The following is a 16,924-nucleotide window of genomic DNA, read 5'->3' on the forward strand; positions in this document are numbered from 1 at the left end:
TGCTAAGTGCATTAACATGAAGCTTAATCAGAAGCAGAGTAACTGGGACTCAAATTGGGGCTCCTATGTAGGTTGTTGGTGTGGCAAGCAGCCTTTAACATGCTGTGCCACCCACAAAACTGGCTCCTGTAATTTATTTGCTTGAGGCTAGAGGCTACGTGAATGCATATTGACCTATATCATTAGCTCTGCCCAGTAAAGTGAGAATATTTGAGGTCCCAAGCAGCTTTATAAGATTTTTGAAAACTTTGATTCTTCATGATAATTTGTTTGTTATTACCTATAATGATTACAGTAAAATCCTTGAAGTAGCAAGGAAGGTAGAATGAGATTAGATATGCTGTATGGATGCAAGGAGAGACTTACAAAGTAATGGAGTAGGAGTAAAGAAGAGGAGTTTTGATTGAATTTCTGGACCTTGGAAGTAACTTTTGTAGAAGAGTTTGTGTAGTGATAGTGATTTTGTTTCTTTGGCTTCAAATTATCTCTGCTTTGTGTTTCCTGTTTAATCAACATGTCCTTGTTATCCATTCATATGTAAGAAAGTTTTGGCTTGAGCCAAATTTGTTTTGGATCATGCTTTTACTTCTCATGTGGACTTTTGTAATAATTTGGAGAAAGACAATAAGAAATAGCCTAAGTAGTAGGATTAAAGGTCCTTCTCTTTGTCCATTTCCTCTCGTCTCTCAAGTAATGCACCAAGACTATTTAATTCTATTCATTTTATAGTTTGAGATTAGAAAAGGAAAGTTCTATGAAATGCATGAAGTCTGTATACTTCAAATAAAAGGTTTCTTTGGAAAAAAAAAAGAAAAGGAAAGTTCGCTTTCACATCTCTCATATTCACCAGCTTTCTTGCTTTTGACTACCTATGGCAGAGATTGCTAATTTTCTCAAAGTATCTGTTTTTTGTTACTTCTCTCCATTTAGTAGACATAATTAGCACTTGCTGAAAGACCCAGTTTCTGGGGTACTCTTGCAGCTGAGTTTATTAACCTTAGGACTAAGTTCTGATCAGTAGTAAATAGATGGAATTGTGTGGTACTTCCCATTGTGGCACAGCAGGTTAAGCTGCTGCCTGCAATGCTGGCATCCCGTATGGGTGCCAGTTCGAGTCTTGGCTGCTCCACTTTTTTTTTTTTTTATTTAGTAAATATAAATTTTCAAAGTACAGTTAATGGATTACAATGGCTTCCCCCCATGATTTCCCTCCCACTCACACCCCTCCCATCTCCCGCTCGCTCTCCCATTCCATTCACATCAAGATTCATTTTCAATTATCTTTATTTACAGAAGATCAATTCAGTATATATTAAGTAAAGATTTCATCAGTTTGCACCCACACAGAAACACAAAGTGTAAAACACTGTTTCAGTATTAGTTATAGCATGGCTGCTCCACTTCTAATCCAGCTTCTTGCTGAGGTGCCTGGGAAAGCAGCAGAAGATGGCCCAAGTACTTGGCCAGGATGAAGCTCCTTCCTACCCTTCAGCTCGGGTTAGCCCCAGCTGTTGTGGCCATTTGGGGAGTGAACTCATGGGTGTAAGGTGTAAGATCTCTCCCTCTCTGTCTCTGCTTCTCTCTCTGTAACTCTGCCTTTCAAATAAATTAAATCTTAAAAATAAAAAATAAAAATTAAAAATAAATACTAAGAAAATAAATTTTAAAAAGTTAGGATAGTATAAACTTCTTGAGATCATGTCATTTATGGTTAAGGTTTAGTATATAGTACCTAGCATAAAATAAGCCCTCAATAATTGTTTGTTGGGTGACAATGTTACACTAAGGTTAATTTATAGAAAGTGCTTTTGGAAAGATGAGAATAAAGAACTTGAAAGTGAAATTACTTAGTTTTCTCATTTTTTATTAAAAGGTTAAATTTCAGTTGAATAAAAATTGAATCTGTTTGAGTACATTTTATAGCCATTGAATTGAAAATATTTGCATAAACTTTCTCTTGTTGCTTATGAGTTCGATTTGAATTCCTTAGGTTGTAAATTATTCTAGAAAGATGTCAAGCTTAGTTTAATTTATAAAAGTATTTCATTCCATTAACAGGCTGAATGCTAAAGTGTTAAACAGAGTCCTTTGACAAGTAGAATTTAATGTAGTATATTTTTAGAAAACTGAGTATATGAACATCACTAGTCAGTAGAAAATGCAAATTAAAATCATGAGGTACCATTACATACAAATTAGGATAGTTAAACAAAACAGGCCAACCTTGATAATACCAAGCTGGCAAAGATATAGAGCAACTGGAACTTCCATACATAACTGATGGGAATGCAAAATTTTAAAGTTTCTTGGAATAATGGTTTCATAGTTTCTTAAAAATTACTTTGTAAGCCACCAATCCAACTCCTATATCTTTAACCAAGAAAATGAAGCTTATGTTTTCACAGAAACTGGTATAGCTTTGTTCATACTTGTCAAAAACTGGAAAGAACCCAAATGTCAATTTGTAAATGGATAAACTGTGGTATTGCAATGAAATACTTCTTAGTAACAAAAAGGAAGGAACAGCTGATACATGTATCAACTTGCATGAATCTCAGAGGCATTGTGCTTTGTGAAAGAAGCCTCTCGTGATTCCATTGATATGACATCATGAGAAGTATAAAACTACAGTGATATAGGTCAGATTGCTCTTTACCTGGTGCAATTGTTGCAATGTTTTTCTTTTTTTTTAGGATTTATTTTATTTATTTGAAAGGTAGAGTTACAGAGAGACAGAAGCAGAGAGAGACAGGTAGAGAGATCTTTTATCCATTGGTTTACTCCTCAAATGGCAGCAATGGCCAGGGCTGAGCCAGGCCAAAGCCAGAAGCTTTTTTGGGCCTCCCATGTGGGTACAGGGGCCCAAGTACTTGGGCCATCCTCTGCTACTTTCCCAGGTACAGATCAGAAGTGGAGCAGCTGGGTCTCAAACTGGCACCCAAATAGAAAGAATGCTGGCACTGCAGGCGGCGGCTTTATCCGCTATGCTGTCGCACCGGTCCTGTTAGAATATTTTTGACCCCTTCGAAAGTTCATGTTGAAGCTTGATCTATAATGTGGCAGTGTTGGGAGGTAGTGCCTAATGGGAGGTGTTTAGATTACAAAGGCTCTGCCCTCATGAATAAATGAATGCCTTTATCAAAAGGGCTTGTCGAAGTGGGTTTGCTCTGTTCTGCCCTGTGAAGACAAAGTGTTTGTCCCCTTTTACCTTCCTGCCTTCTTCCATGTGAAATAATGTTCAGCAGAAAGACCCTCAATAGACATTGAATGCTGGTGCCTTGATATTGGACTTCCCGGCCTCCAAAATTGTGAGAAATAATTTCTGTTCTTTATAAATTACCCAGGCCAGTGTATTCTTTTTATAATAGCACAAAAACAGATTAAGACACCAGGGTTATCAATAGGGAGAGTATGTGACTGTGGAGACATTGCACGAGAATTATTCTGTATTCTGAGTATGGTGGCAGTTATGCAAATTTATACATGCATTGAAATTGATAGAAATGTATACTCCCACCCCATCTTAAAAAATAGTCTGTTTTACTGTATGTTATATAAAACATAAAATGGAAATCATACAAACTGAATATGTCTTTTTTTTTTAGATTTTCTTTTTTTTTTTCTTTTTTTTATTTGACAGATAGAGTTAGACAGTGAGAGGGAGAGACAGAGAGAAAGGTCTTCCTTCTGTTGGTTCACCTCCGCAGATGGCCGCTATGGCCAGTGCTGTGTGGATCTGAAGCCAGGACCCAGGTGCTTCCTCCTGGTCTCCCATGTGGGTGCCTCCCTGGGCCACAGTAGAGAGCTGGACTGGAAGAAGAGCAGCCGGGACTAGAACCCGGCACCCATATGAGATGCTGGTGCCGCAGGCGGAGGATTAACCAAGTGAGCCATGGCGCCGGCTCCTGAATATGTCTTCTTAAAAAAAAAAAAAAAAGACATATTCAGAACTGCGTAAATAAACTTATACTCCTATTAAGAACTCTGATATTTTCTCTGTTAAATTTGTTTTTATTTATTTATTTATTTATTTTTACAGGCAAAGTGGACAGTGAGAGAGAGAGACAGAGAGAAAGGTCTTCCTTTTGCCGTTGGTTCACCCTCCAATGGCCGGCGCGGCCGGCGCACTGCACTGATCTGATGGCAGGAGCCAGGTACTTATCCAGGTCTCCCATGGGGTGCAGGGCCCAAGTACTTGGGCCATCCTCCTCTGCACTCCCTGGCCACAACAGAGAGCTGGCCTGGAAGAGGGGCAACCGGAACAGAATCTGGCGCCCCAACCGGGACTAGAACCCGGTGTGCCAGCGCCACAAGGCGGAGGATTAGCCTAGTGAGCCACGGCGCCGGCCATAAATTTGTTTTTAACTTTCAAGAATTTATTTAAAAACTAACTGATTCACAGAAAATATCATATTAAAGAATTAGCATCATAATCATTTTATGCAAAAAAATTTAAGTGTTCACCTACTACAACTTCACATCTTTGAAAAAGTTTATTGTTTCGTTTATTTGAAAGGCATAGTGACATACACACAGAATGTGAGAGACAGAGATTTTATCTGCTGGTTCACTGTCCAAGTGCCCATAATGGTCAGGACTGGGCTGGGCTGAAGCCAGGAGCCCAGAACTCCCATTTGGGTCTCCCACATGGGTGGCAGGGGTCCAAACACTTGAGCCATCATTTGCTGTCCCCCAGGACAAATTAACAGGAAGATGGATCAGAATCAGAGCAGCTGGGACTCAAGCCAGTACTCTGATACAGGATTTGGGCATCCCAAATAACAGTTCAAGCCACTGCAACACAACACCTGTCCCAAACTCCATATTTTTTAAAAAAGATTTTCTTTTTATTTATTTGAAAGACAGAGTTTTATATATATATAGAGAGAGGGAAGAGACAGAGAGAGCGAGCGAGCGAGAGATCGTCTGTGTGGTGGTTCGCTCCCCATATGGCTGCAATGCCCAGGGCCGTGTCAAGCTGAGGTCATGAGCCTGGAGCTTCTTCCAAGTCTCCCACATGGGCCCAAGCAATTGGGCCATATTCCACTACTTTCTCAAGTGCATTAGCAGGGAGTTGGATCAGAAGTGGAGCAGCTGGAACTTGAACTGGTGCCCATATAGGATGCTGGTGTTCCAAGTGGCAGCTTAACCCTCTGCACCACAATGCTGGCTCCAAACTTCATATTTTTGAATAAGCAATAATCATCATTTTTATTAAAAATGTTCAGTGGTTATTTTGTTAAACACTTTAGCTATACTATGCTCATAATATGGCATATTGTTTTCTGTATTTTACTGATGAGGAAATAAGCATATAGAGAGGACTTGCTTGGCTCACACAAGGACAATAGAGCTGGAATTTGACCTATGTATGTCAGACTCCAGCGTTCTTATTCTTTTTTTTCTTAAACTGATTTATTTATTTGAAAGTCAGAGTTACAGAGAGAGAGGGGTAGACAGATCTTCCACCCACTGGTTCACTTCCCCAATGGCTACAATGGCCGGAGATGGGCCAGGCCAAAGCCCGGAGCAGGAGCTTCTTCTGGGTCTCTGATTTGGCTACAGGGGCCTAAGCACTTGGGCCATCTTCTGCTGCTTCCCCAGGCTCATTAACAGAGAGCTGGATCAGAAGTGGAGCAGCTGGAACTTGAACTGGTGCCCATATGGGATGCTGGCGCTACAGACAGTGGCTTAACCTGCTACACCACAGTGCTGGGCCCCCTCGTTCTTTTTTTTTTTTTAGCTTTATTTGTTATAAAATAACACACGAATATAAAATAAACACAAAACAAATGTATTAAACATTTATTTAACAGTTGTAACCACCAGAAAGGTTAAGAATTTCTGCAGCTACCCCAGAAACTCCGTGTACCATATCTCAATTAAAAATGCATTCCTCTCCAATAGTAACCATTATTTTAATTTTAAAAAGTTTATTTTTCATCTTCTTGAATGGCAGAGTGAGCAAGGGAAGAAGGAAAGGAGAGAAGGAAGGAGGGAGGGGGGAGAAAGGGAGGGAGAGAGGAAGAGAGAGAGAGAGAGAGATTGATTTTTGATTCAGAAAGCTAGATTGGAAGTTGAGTAGCCAGGACTCTGAACTGGCATTCCCATGTGGAATGTGGGCATTCCCATACTGGAATGTGGGTGTTCCAAGTAGTGGCTTTAACCTGCTGCACCGCAGTTGGCCCCCATTATTTTTGTTCTTATGATAATCTAGTTTATTATCTAAGTGCTTATCCTTAGACAATGTAATTTAATCTTACCTAATTTTTAAAAATTTGATGTCTTTGAACCTTATGATTTACAGATTGCTGCTCTCATTTCCTTGCAGTTTAGCCACGAAACTCTGGGCCGTTTGACATGATAGAGTTTCTTATAGATTGAATTCTGCTGATTGCATACTAATGGTGTTGCTTGGCATTTTCCTCTGTTCTCTGAATGCCATAGATCCAGAAGCTGGATGAGAATCAGATGTGATTCCTTTGGCAAGATCATAAGGAGGTGTTGTTTTTAGCAAGAGGCACTTAATTTTCTGGATGACTCTTCTGGTGATATTAACAACCACTGATACTTGATGCTTACATTCATTAATTCATTAGAGGTTGCAAATTGGTGATATTCTAAATGGTTTCTTTTTTATATGTTACTTAGTATGCTTCCTTAGAAAGCTCTCCCATCTACTATTTGGTTATTAAATAGAACAGTTCACAAGGAAGTGCTTGATTACTTTTATTTACCAGTTTTCAGTTTGTTCTCTCTAAAACTCTAAAGCTTTTTTTTTTTTTAAATTTAAGGATCATTATGAACTTACGGATTTAAATTTAGGCATGTTTGGCTTTTAATATCTCACAGTTAATATGCTTAATGAAGTTCAAATTGTCCATTTTTGACCAGTGGGACCCACTTAAGAGAGTTCTTAGTTCTATTAAGTTGACCTTACTAGTCTTTGATATAGCTTCCTTGTTATTGGTATTAGAAGTTATTCCAGGCTAATTTTGTAAATTGTTATTTTATTCATTATCTGTGGAAATAGCCATTTCTCCAAAATTCTCCAAAAATGGAAATTATTATATAACAAATACTAATTATGAGGCTGGCTCCATGGCACAGTAGGTTAATCCTCCACCTGTGGCAACGGCATTCCATATGGGCACCGGTTTGAGACCTGGCTGCCCCTCTTCCAATTCAGCTCTCTGCTATGGCCTGGGAAAGCAGAAGATGGCCCAAGTGCTTGGGCCCCTGTACCTGCCTAGGAGACCAGGAAGAAGTACCTGGCTCCTGGCTTCAGATCGACGCAGCTCCAGCTGTTGGAGCCAACTGGGGAGTGAACCAGAGGATGGAAGACCTTTCTGTCTCTCCCTCTCACTGTCTGTAACTCTACCTCTCAAATAAATAAATAAAATCTTAAAAAAAATACTAGTTGAGAACTTCTGATAGAGCCACCTGTAAAACAACTTTGATTTGGCTTAAAACAGTGTCTTAAACATACTTGTCAAATATTTCCTGAATAAATGGTAGGATATGACTATCTTTAGATTAAGACCCTTCCCCAGCCTCCCCTTACATACCCTGCCCTCCCTCCCACCCCCCAACAATGCTTGGCTCCTAGGTAAATATAATGAGATGAATAAGATTGTGGTCTTTGGTAGCAGACCTCATTGTGTCATATATTAGTTGTATGACTTTGAAAAAAGAAATTATGTCACAGATCTCTATTTATTTATAAAATGAATTAGTAATTAGCTTTTAGGATTACTAGATTTAAGTAATTTAAGTCAATCTACATAGTTACTGGTACATTTACATGGCTGAACATAGTTATTGTTACTGAGTTTATTTTTATTTATTGTCTAATATTTTATTTAACATCAATCTAAAACAAAATATGAAATACACACACACACACAAATTGTGAATGCCATGCAATAGAAGGGTAGCTAACAAATGTTAATTAACTGGTAGTGTAGATATCCTGTCTTAAATAAATGTAGAGGTATTAGATGCGTGTGTTAACAATTTAAGTCAGAGGCTGCAGTGCAGCGTGTTAAGCTGCTGTTTGCTACATTGGCATCGCAGATCAGAGTGCAGGTTTGAGTCCTGGTTTCTTCTCTTCGGTTCCAGCTTTCTGCTAATGAACCTGGAAAGGCAGTAGGAGATGATCCAAATACCTGGGCCTCTACCACCCAAATGGGAGACCAACATGGAGTTCTTGGCTCCTGGCTTTGGGGTCGCCCAGACCTGGCTGTCGAGGCCATTTGGGAATTGAGCCAGTTGGTGATTTAAATATAGTTTAACCGGTTTTCTGATTTTTTTTTTTACAGTTTAGTTTCTGTTTATTAAGTCTAAGTACAATTACACAGAAGGAATGAAAAAAAGCTCCTGGCTTTGAACATTAAAAATGGTTTGTGAGAAAGTTTGTCCTGTTTTTGCCTTTAACTTTGTGCCACTGGGCAAATCATATTGTTTCAGTTTCCTTTTCTATAAGATAAGGATGAGCTTAGAGGTTTGTGTGAGAGTTAAATTTAACTCAGTGTAAGGGAAAAGCTAGTATCACAATGCCTGGCGTGCAGTAAATGCTGAATTGTTGCCTTCTAGTGTTACTACCAAGGGTTGTCTAACATAGCCCCTGGAATCTTTTGGCAAAAATGAAGTGACTTCCTCTACACATCAGCAATATCTACTGGTGTGAAGTGTATTCCAAAGTCTATAAATAAGTGAACCATTCACTAGTTCACTCCCCAAATGGCCACAATGGCTGGAGCTGGGCCAATCTGAAGCTAGGAGCCAGGAGCTTCTTCCCAGTCTCCCACATGAGTGCAGGAGCCCAAGCACTTAGACCACCTTCTGCTGCTTTCCCAGGCCATAGCAGGAAGCTAGATGGGAAGTGGAGAAGCTGGGACTTTAACTGGCCCCAGTAGGGGATGCCGGCACTGCAGGCAGTGGCTTTACTCTCTAAGCCACAAAACCAGCCTCCTAGAATTAATTTTTTCTAAAAAAAATTTCATATTTATTTTACTTGAAATGCAAAGCACCAGAATGAGAGAGCGAGAGAGAGAGAGGCACTTCCCTCTGCTGATTCATTTCCCAAATGCCTGCAACAACCAGGGCTGGGCCATGCCAAAGCCAGGAGCCCTGAACTCTATCCAGATCTCCCATGTGGGTGACAGGGGCCTGAGCGCTTGAGCCATTTTATCTGCTGTCTCCCAGGATGCATTAGCAGGAAGCTAGATTGGAAGTGGAGGAGCTGGGACTTGAACCGCACTCTAATTTGGAATATAGGCATCCCAAGTGGTGGCTTAATCCACTACACTGAAATACCTGCCCCTAGAATTATTCTTATTCTGAGCAGTACTAATTAGTAATACTTGTGTACTGAATGCCAGTATAAGCAGGGAGAGTTGACAGTTTTATTTACTTCAATGTGTTCTATTCCATCTAAACCCATTGAACATTCAACATTAATGATGTATCAGGAATAGAGAAATTTACAATGAGAAAATATTTAATAGTTCTAGGATTTCTTCCTGTTAATATTGGAAAAAGACTATTATTTTGGGAAAATAATGTTTAAAGATAATTAGCAGTATTTAGTTGCAGTTTAACAATTTTTTTCTTTTACTGATACTGAATTGAATAGAAGCTATATTGATAACAGTGACAGAAAATTTTTTTTTAATTTCATTTTTCTTATTCTATAGATTCTCAGGGAAGTTTTCTGAAAAATCAGTTTGTTGTGCTCACTTCGGCAGCACATATACTAAAATTGGAACGATATGGAGAAGATTAGCATGGCCCCTGCGCAAAGATGACACACAAATTTGAGAGGCATTCCATATATATAGTTTTTTTTTAAATCAGTTTGTTGCTCTAAGAGCAGTGGTTCTCAAACTTCTGTCCATGCAAGTGTTAGCTTTTTTTTTTTTTTTTGATTTATTTATTTATTTGAAAGAGCTACAGAAAGGGAGAGAGGAAGAGAGAGAGGAAGAGGAAGAGGGAGGGAGGGAGGGAAGGGGAGAGAGAGAGAGAGAGAGACAAAGAGAGAGAGAGAACATTTCATCTGCTGGTTCACTCCCCTCAGTGGTGACAACTGCCAGGGGTAGGCCAGGCTGAAGCCAGGAGCCCAGAGCCCAGACTGTCCAGTTCTCCCATATGGGTGGCAAGGGCCCAAGTGCTTGGGTCGACTGCTGCTGCTTTCCCCAGTGCTGTAGCAAGAAGTTGGGTTGGAATCAGAGCAGCTGGGACTCGACTGGTGGTCCTATGGGGTGCTGGCATCAGTGTCATAGACTGCCACTTAACCTGCTGTACCACAGTGCTGGCCCTGCAAGTGTCAACTTTGTGAAAATGGCAATTACCTTCTCAGTATTATTATATAAATAGTTGTGGTTTTGTGGGTCCCTGAAAGGATTTTGGGGATACCAGTGGAATCCATGGACCATACTTTATGCCCAGTAGGATAGTTTGTAGATATGCCTTTCAGTTATTGGAGGATATTTATTCACCAATGTTTTTTAAAAACCTGAGTTGTACTGTTCAGCTTGTCTAGAGTTAAATTTCATAGCTTGAAGTTAATTTGCCTTTTTAAGGAATCCAGATAATAGAAAGTTCTTCTGAAGAATCAATCTTAAATATTAGTTACTTAATATTCATAAGGCTTAGAAAAGCCAAAAGAAAATAATTCTGCTTTGGGTTAAGTGATTATTTTTGGAAGTTTAGTTTTGAAGTTTATTTATTTTGATATACTTGTGGAACAGGGTGAGTGAGGGAGAGAGATCTTTCATCCACTGCTTCACTCTCATGCCTACAACAGCCAGGGGTAGGCCAGGCTGAAGCCAGGAGCCCAGAACTCCATTTGGGTCTCCCATATGTGTGGTATGGGTGCAGGCCTTCAGGCTTTCATCTGCTACCTCCCAGAATGCATTGGTAGGAAATTGCATCAGAAGTGGAGGTGCTAGGATTCTAACCGGTGCTCCAGTAGGGATGTGGGCACCCCAAGTAGCTGTTTAGTCCAGTGTGCCACAACTCCCACCGCAGATCATTTGAAAGTTTAGAAAAAACAAAGAGTATGGATTTTAGGAAGAGATTTTTTTTAAATCAGTGGTAGCTGGTACAAAGGCTTTAATATATAGATTTTTTAATCTTTAAATTGTGCTCCCAAGGCTCTCAAATGTTGAACAATAGGTTTTGAATTTAAAATATTTAAAATTTTGGATTCAGGTGTAATTTTTAAAGGGGTACAATACAATATTTCAACACTTAGGCATAGCTTAAACTACTATTTGAAGCAGTGAGCCTTTCCATTTCCTTATCTTCTTTGTTTTTGAAGCCTACTAGTCCCTCTGTTGCTTTTTTTTTTTTTTTTTTTTGTCAGGCAGAGTTAGAGAGAGACAGAGAGAAAGTTCTTCCTTTTCCGTTGGTTCACCCCCCAAATCGCGGCTATGGCTGGCATGCTGCAGCCAGTGCGCTGCGCCGATCTGAAGCCAGGAGCCAGGTGCTTCCTCCTGGTCTCCCATGCAGGTGCAGGAACCCAAGCACCTGGGCCATCCTCCACTGCCTTCCCGGGCCACAGCAGAGAGCTGGACTGGAAGAGGAGCCACTGGGACTAGAACCTGGTGTCCATATGGGATGCCAGTGCCGCAGGCAGAGGACGGCGCCGGCCTTGATTTCTTTAACTATTCTGGATATTAATCCTCTGTCAGATGAATAGTTTGCCAGTATTTTCTCTTATTCTGTTGGTTGTCACCTTACTCTGTGGATTGTTTGCTTGACAGAAGCTCCTTAGTTTAGTAAAATCCCAGTTGGCTGTTTTTGCTTTAGTTGCTTGTGATTTTAGGGTCTTACCCAATTCAATAAAATTGGAGATGAAAAAGGAGATAGTACAGCTGACACAACAGAAATAGAAAGATTATTAGGACTATTATAACACCTGTTTGCCAACATGTTGGAAAAACTAAAGAAATGGATAGATTTCTGGATTGATAGATATAACTTGCCAAAAATAGACCATGAAGACTTTTGAAAGCTAACCAATAACAAGTAATGAACTTAAATCAGTAATCAAAAGTCTCCCAACAAAGAAAAGTCAGGACCAAATGGCTTCACTGCTACTTTCTATAAACTTTTTTTTAAATATAAATATATATTTTTTTACATTTATGGAAGATAGAGCATGAGAGAGAGAGAGAGAGAGAGAGAGAGAGACACTATGAATATCTTCCATTTGCTAGTCTTCTATCTGCTGGTTCCCAAATGGCCCCAACAGCCAGGTATAGGCCAGACTGAAGCTATGAGCCAGGAACTCCACCTTGGTCTCTCATGTAGGGGCAGTGGCCGGAGCACATGGGCCATCTTCTGTTACTTTCCTGGGTACATTCACAGGAAGCTGGATCAGAAGTGGAGTAGCCAGGATTTGAACTGGCACTGCCATGTAGGATTATGGCATCACAAACAGTGGTTTAACTTGCTGTGCCACAAGCTGGCCCTTCCTACCAAACTTTGGAGGAAGAATTAACATTAATTCTTCTCAAACTATTCTAAAAAATGGAAGGAAAGGAACCCTTACAAAATCATTCTGTGAAGCCAGTATTACCATGATTCTAAAACTAGATAAAGACACAACGAAATAAGAAAACTATAGGCCAAAATCCCTGATGAACATAGATACCGAAACTCTCAAGATAATACTTACAAATCAAATCCAGCAATACCTCAAAAGTATTTACCCTGATAGAGTGGGATTTATCCCAAGGATGCAAGTATGGTTCAACCCTTGGAAATCAATAATTGTAATACATCATGTTAATAGAATGGAAAAAATCATGATCATCTCAATAGGTGCAGAAAAAGCATTTGATAGAATTCAACACCCATTCATGAACAAATTAGATGTAAAAGGAACATACCTCAACATAAAAGACAAACCCACAGCCAACTTCATGTTGAATGGTGAAAAGCTGAAAGCATTTCTCCTATGATCTGGAACTAGACAGGATGTCCAGTCTTATTAGCACTTTTATTCAATATAGTGCTGGAAGTTTTAGCAAGAGTAATTAGGCAAGAGAGAAACTGAAAGGTGTATGGATGGGAAAGGAAGAATTCAGATTATCCCAGCTCTATATAAACTGAAAGACTCCACCAAGAGTCTGTTAGAACTGATAAATGAGTTAGTAAAGTTACAGGATACAAAATTAACACGCAGAAATCAATAACAAATTTACCAAGAAAGAAATTGTAAGAGCAATCCCTTTCACATTAGTTATAAGAATATAAAATACTTTTGAATAAATTAACAAGGAACACAAAAATTGCAATGAAAATGACAAAATATGTAATTATAAAAAATGAAAATTACAAAAGACTTGTGAAAGAAATTGAACAAGACACACAAAAAATGGAAAGACCTCCCATATTCATGAAATGGAAGAATTAGTTTTCTGAAAATGTCCCCTGTTACCCAAAGCAATTTACAGATCGAACACAATCCCCACAACCCCCATCAAAATACCAATGACATTCTTCATAGAAAAAGCAGTGTTAAAATTCACATGGAGGACCCAGGTTAAGCTGCCACTTGGAATGCTGGCATCCCGTTTCAGTGTCTTGATTGAATTCCTGGCTACTGTGCTTCCAATCCAGCTCCCTACTGATGAGCCTGGTAAAGCAACAGAAGATGGTCCAAGTGCTTGGGCTCGTGCCACCCACATAGGAGACTAGCAAGGAGTTCCTGGCTCCTGGGTTTGGCTTAGCTCAGATGTGACTATTGGGGCCATTGGGGAGCAGATCAAAAGATGGAAAATCTTTTGTGTCTCTCCCTATTTTTCTCTATTGCTTTGCCTTTTTATTTATTTATTTATTTATTTTTTTGACAGGCAGAGTGGACAGTGAGAGAGAGAGACCGAGAGAAAGGTCTTCCTTTGCCGTTGGTTCACCCTCCAATGGCCGTCGCAGCCGGCGCGCTGCGGCTGGCGCACCGTGCTGATCCGATGGCAGGAGCCAGGTACTTCTCCTGGTCTCCCATGGGGTGCAGGGCCCAAGCACTTGGGCCATCCTCCGCTGCACTCCCGGGCCACAGCAGAGAGCTGGCCTGGAAGAGGGGCAACCGGGAAAGAACCCGGCGCCCTGACCGGGACTAGAACCCGGTATGCCGGCGCCACGAGGCGCAGGATTAGCCTAGTGAGCCGCGGCGCCGGCTGTATTGCTTTGCCTTTCAATATAAATAAGTCATTAAGATGTGTGTAGAATTATTTCTATAAAAGATTCATATGGAAACATCAAAGGCCCTGAATAGCCAAAGCAATCTTTACCAAAGAAACAAAGATGGGGGTATCACAGTAGCAGATTTCATGACATACTGTAGAGCTGTTGTAACCAAAACAGCAAGGTATTGGAATAAAGACAGAAACACAGGCCAGTGGAACATAATAGGAACCTGAGAAATGATTCTGTACATCTCCAGCCAACTCACTGTAGAAAAGTAGCTAAAAACATACCCTGGAGAAGATACTCTGTTCTTAACGGTGCTGGGAAAACTGTATGTCCTTATTTAAAAGATTGAAGCCTCTGCCTCCCCATACTCTTATCCTCTACAAAAATTCATTCAAAATGGATCAAGTATCCACATGTATTTATAGGGAAACTATTAGAGGAAAATGTAAGGGAAGCACTTCAAGACATTGGCACAAGCAGCAGGTTTTTGGTGTTGGAGTTTTGATGCTGAAGGAAGACAAGGGGTTCCAAACTCTTGTCTCATCCTTATTAAAATTAGAGCAGTCACTCAACTTTTGTTTTTCTGTGTTGGGGTTCTGTTTAAGATTTTAGTAGAAATCAGATTTTTATGCTTTAGAAATGTGTTAGAGACAAGGTGTTTTAAAGCAATAAGTTTATCTTTAGGATTTATTTCTGAATAGTTTGTTTTCTTTTGCGGATTATCATAGCTGGTTTTTATCTACATATGGGTTCATGTTTATTGAGTATGAATCCTGTGGCATCACTGACTGGGTCTGGGAATGATGAGTAAAGATAAAAAGCAGACATTGATGGATGTGGTTCTAGGCCCTACTTTTGTATGCTGTACAATTTTGGAGCCTAGAGTCCAGCAGAATCTTCTCTGTCTACCTGGACCTGTCCCAATTTCGAAATATTACTCTATTGATTTTTTTTTAAAATAAAAGGATTTATTTTATTTACTTATTTATATATTTGAAAGTCAGAGTTACAGAAAGAGATCTTCCATTTGCTGGTTCCCTCCCTAAATGGCTGGGGCTGAGTGAGGCTGAAGCCATCTTGGTTTCTCCCATGGCTGGCAGGGGCATAAGCATTTGAGCCATCTCCTGCTGGCTTCACAGGCACACTAACAGGAAGCTGGAATGGAATTAGAGCAGCTTGAACTTGAACTGGCGATCATATGGGATGCCAGTGTGACTGCTGGTGGCTTAACCCATTGTACCACAACACCACCTGTTGTGTTGACTCTGTTGACCCTTAAAGTTTTTTTAAAGTTTATTTTTCTAAAATAATTTAAGACTTGAATAAATTGTACAGAGAATTCTCTCTCTCTCTCTCCTTTTTTTTTTTGACAGGCAGACTGGATAGTGAGAGAGAGAGACAGAAAAAGGTCTTCCTTTACTGTTGGTTCGCCCTCCAACGGCCGCTGTGGCTGGCGCACTGCGCTGATCCGATGGTAGGAGCCAGGTACTTCTCCTGGTCTCCCATGGGGTGCAGGGCCCAAGCACTTGGGCCATCCTTCGCTGCACTCCCGGGCCACAGCAGAGAGCTGGACTGGAAGAGGAGCAACCAGGTCAGAATCTGGCGCCCCGACCGGGACTAGAACCTGGTGTGCCGGCGCCGCAGGCAGAGGATTAGCCATTTGAGCTGCGGCGCTGGCCAAGAATTCTCTTTCATCTGGTTTCTCAAATTTAGTTTTACCACATTAAAACTGTTTTTCTCATAAAAAGCTAATGGAAAATGGGTTTAAAAGATAAGATTTCTTTTGTTCACAAACATTTTGAATTCTATGTATACTTATATACATATTATTTTTCTGAACTATTTGAAAAGTTACAAACGTGAATACTCCAAAACTTTAGTATTAGGAAATGTTTGACAGTCTCTAGAAGTAGCCAAAGGAATTAATTGATAGACTTTATTAAAGTTATAGACTTAGAGCCAGTGTTGCGGTGTAGTGGGTTAAGTTGCTTTCTGCATTGCCAGCATCCCATGTGGACACCTGTTCATACCCTGGTTGAAAAAAAAGCAGTGGAGGATGGCCTAAGTGCTTTGGCCTCGGCCACCCAAATGGGAGACCTGGATGAAGCTCCTGGCTTTTGCCTGGTCCAGCCCTGGCTGTGTGGCCATTTGGGGAGTGAACTAGTGGATGGAAGCTCTTTGTCTCCCAGTCTTTCCTTCTTTCTAACTCCATCTTTCAAATAAATAAATTTTAAATCTTTAAAAATTACAGACTTGATCCTTTAAAAACTTCAGTGCTATATTATGAAATGTTTGTCTCTTAAAATAACAAGGCATTAATATATAGACTTTATTCATTTTATCTATATATTTGTTAAAAATTACTCATTTAGTCTGCCTTCTTTAAATTTCTCCAGCTGACCAAATAATACAGTAAAAGAGAACACTTTTTTTTTTCAAAGATTTATTTATTTCTTTGAAAGTTAGTGTTACACAGAGAGAGGAGAGGCAGAGAGAGAGAGAGGTTTCCATCCGATGGTTCACTCCCCAGATGGCTGCAATGGCCAGAGCTGCGCCCATCCGAACCCGGGAGCCAGGAGCTTCTTCCGGGTCTCCCACATGGGTGCAGTGGCCCAAGAACCTGGGCCATCTTCTACTGCTTTCCCAGGCCATAGCAGAGAGCTGGATTGAAAGAGGAGCTGCCGGGACTAGAACTGGCGCCCATATGGGATGCCAGTGCTTC

At 40.3% G+C, this 16,924-nt stretch overlaps 1 protein-coding gene and 1 non-coding gene across 11 annotated transcripts in view; both read left to right on the plus strand.

Moving 5' to 3' along the window:
* The window catches only part of FUT8 (fucosyltransferase 8), a 296,071-nt gene that overhangs the window by 23,968 nt on the left and 255,179 nt on the right, over positions 1 to 16,924 (plus strand). The window lies entirely within an intron of this gene.
* On the plus strand, positions 9,734 to 9,840 carry LOC127484681 (U6 spliceosomal RNA). The gene has a single exon (XR_007911846.2). It is a non-coding gene; the product is annotated as a U6 spliceosomal RNA (small nuclear RNA).

This window comes from Oryctolagus cuniculus, chromosome 20 (assembly GCF_051225735.1).
Source record: "Oryctolagus cuniculus isolate XC-2025 breed Fujian yellow rabbit chromosome 20, ASM5122573v1, whole genome shotgun sequence".
NCBI lineage: Eukaryota > Metazoa > Chordata > Mammalia > Lagomorpha > Leporidae > Oryctolagus > Oryctolagus cuniculus.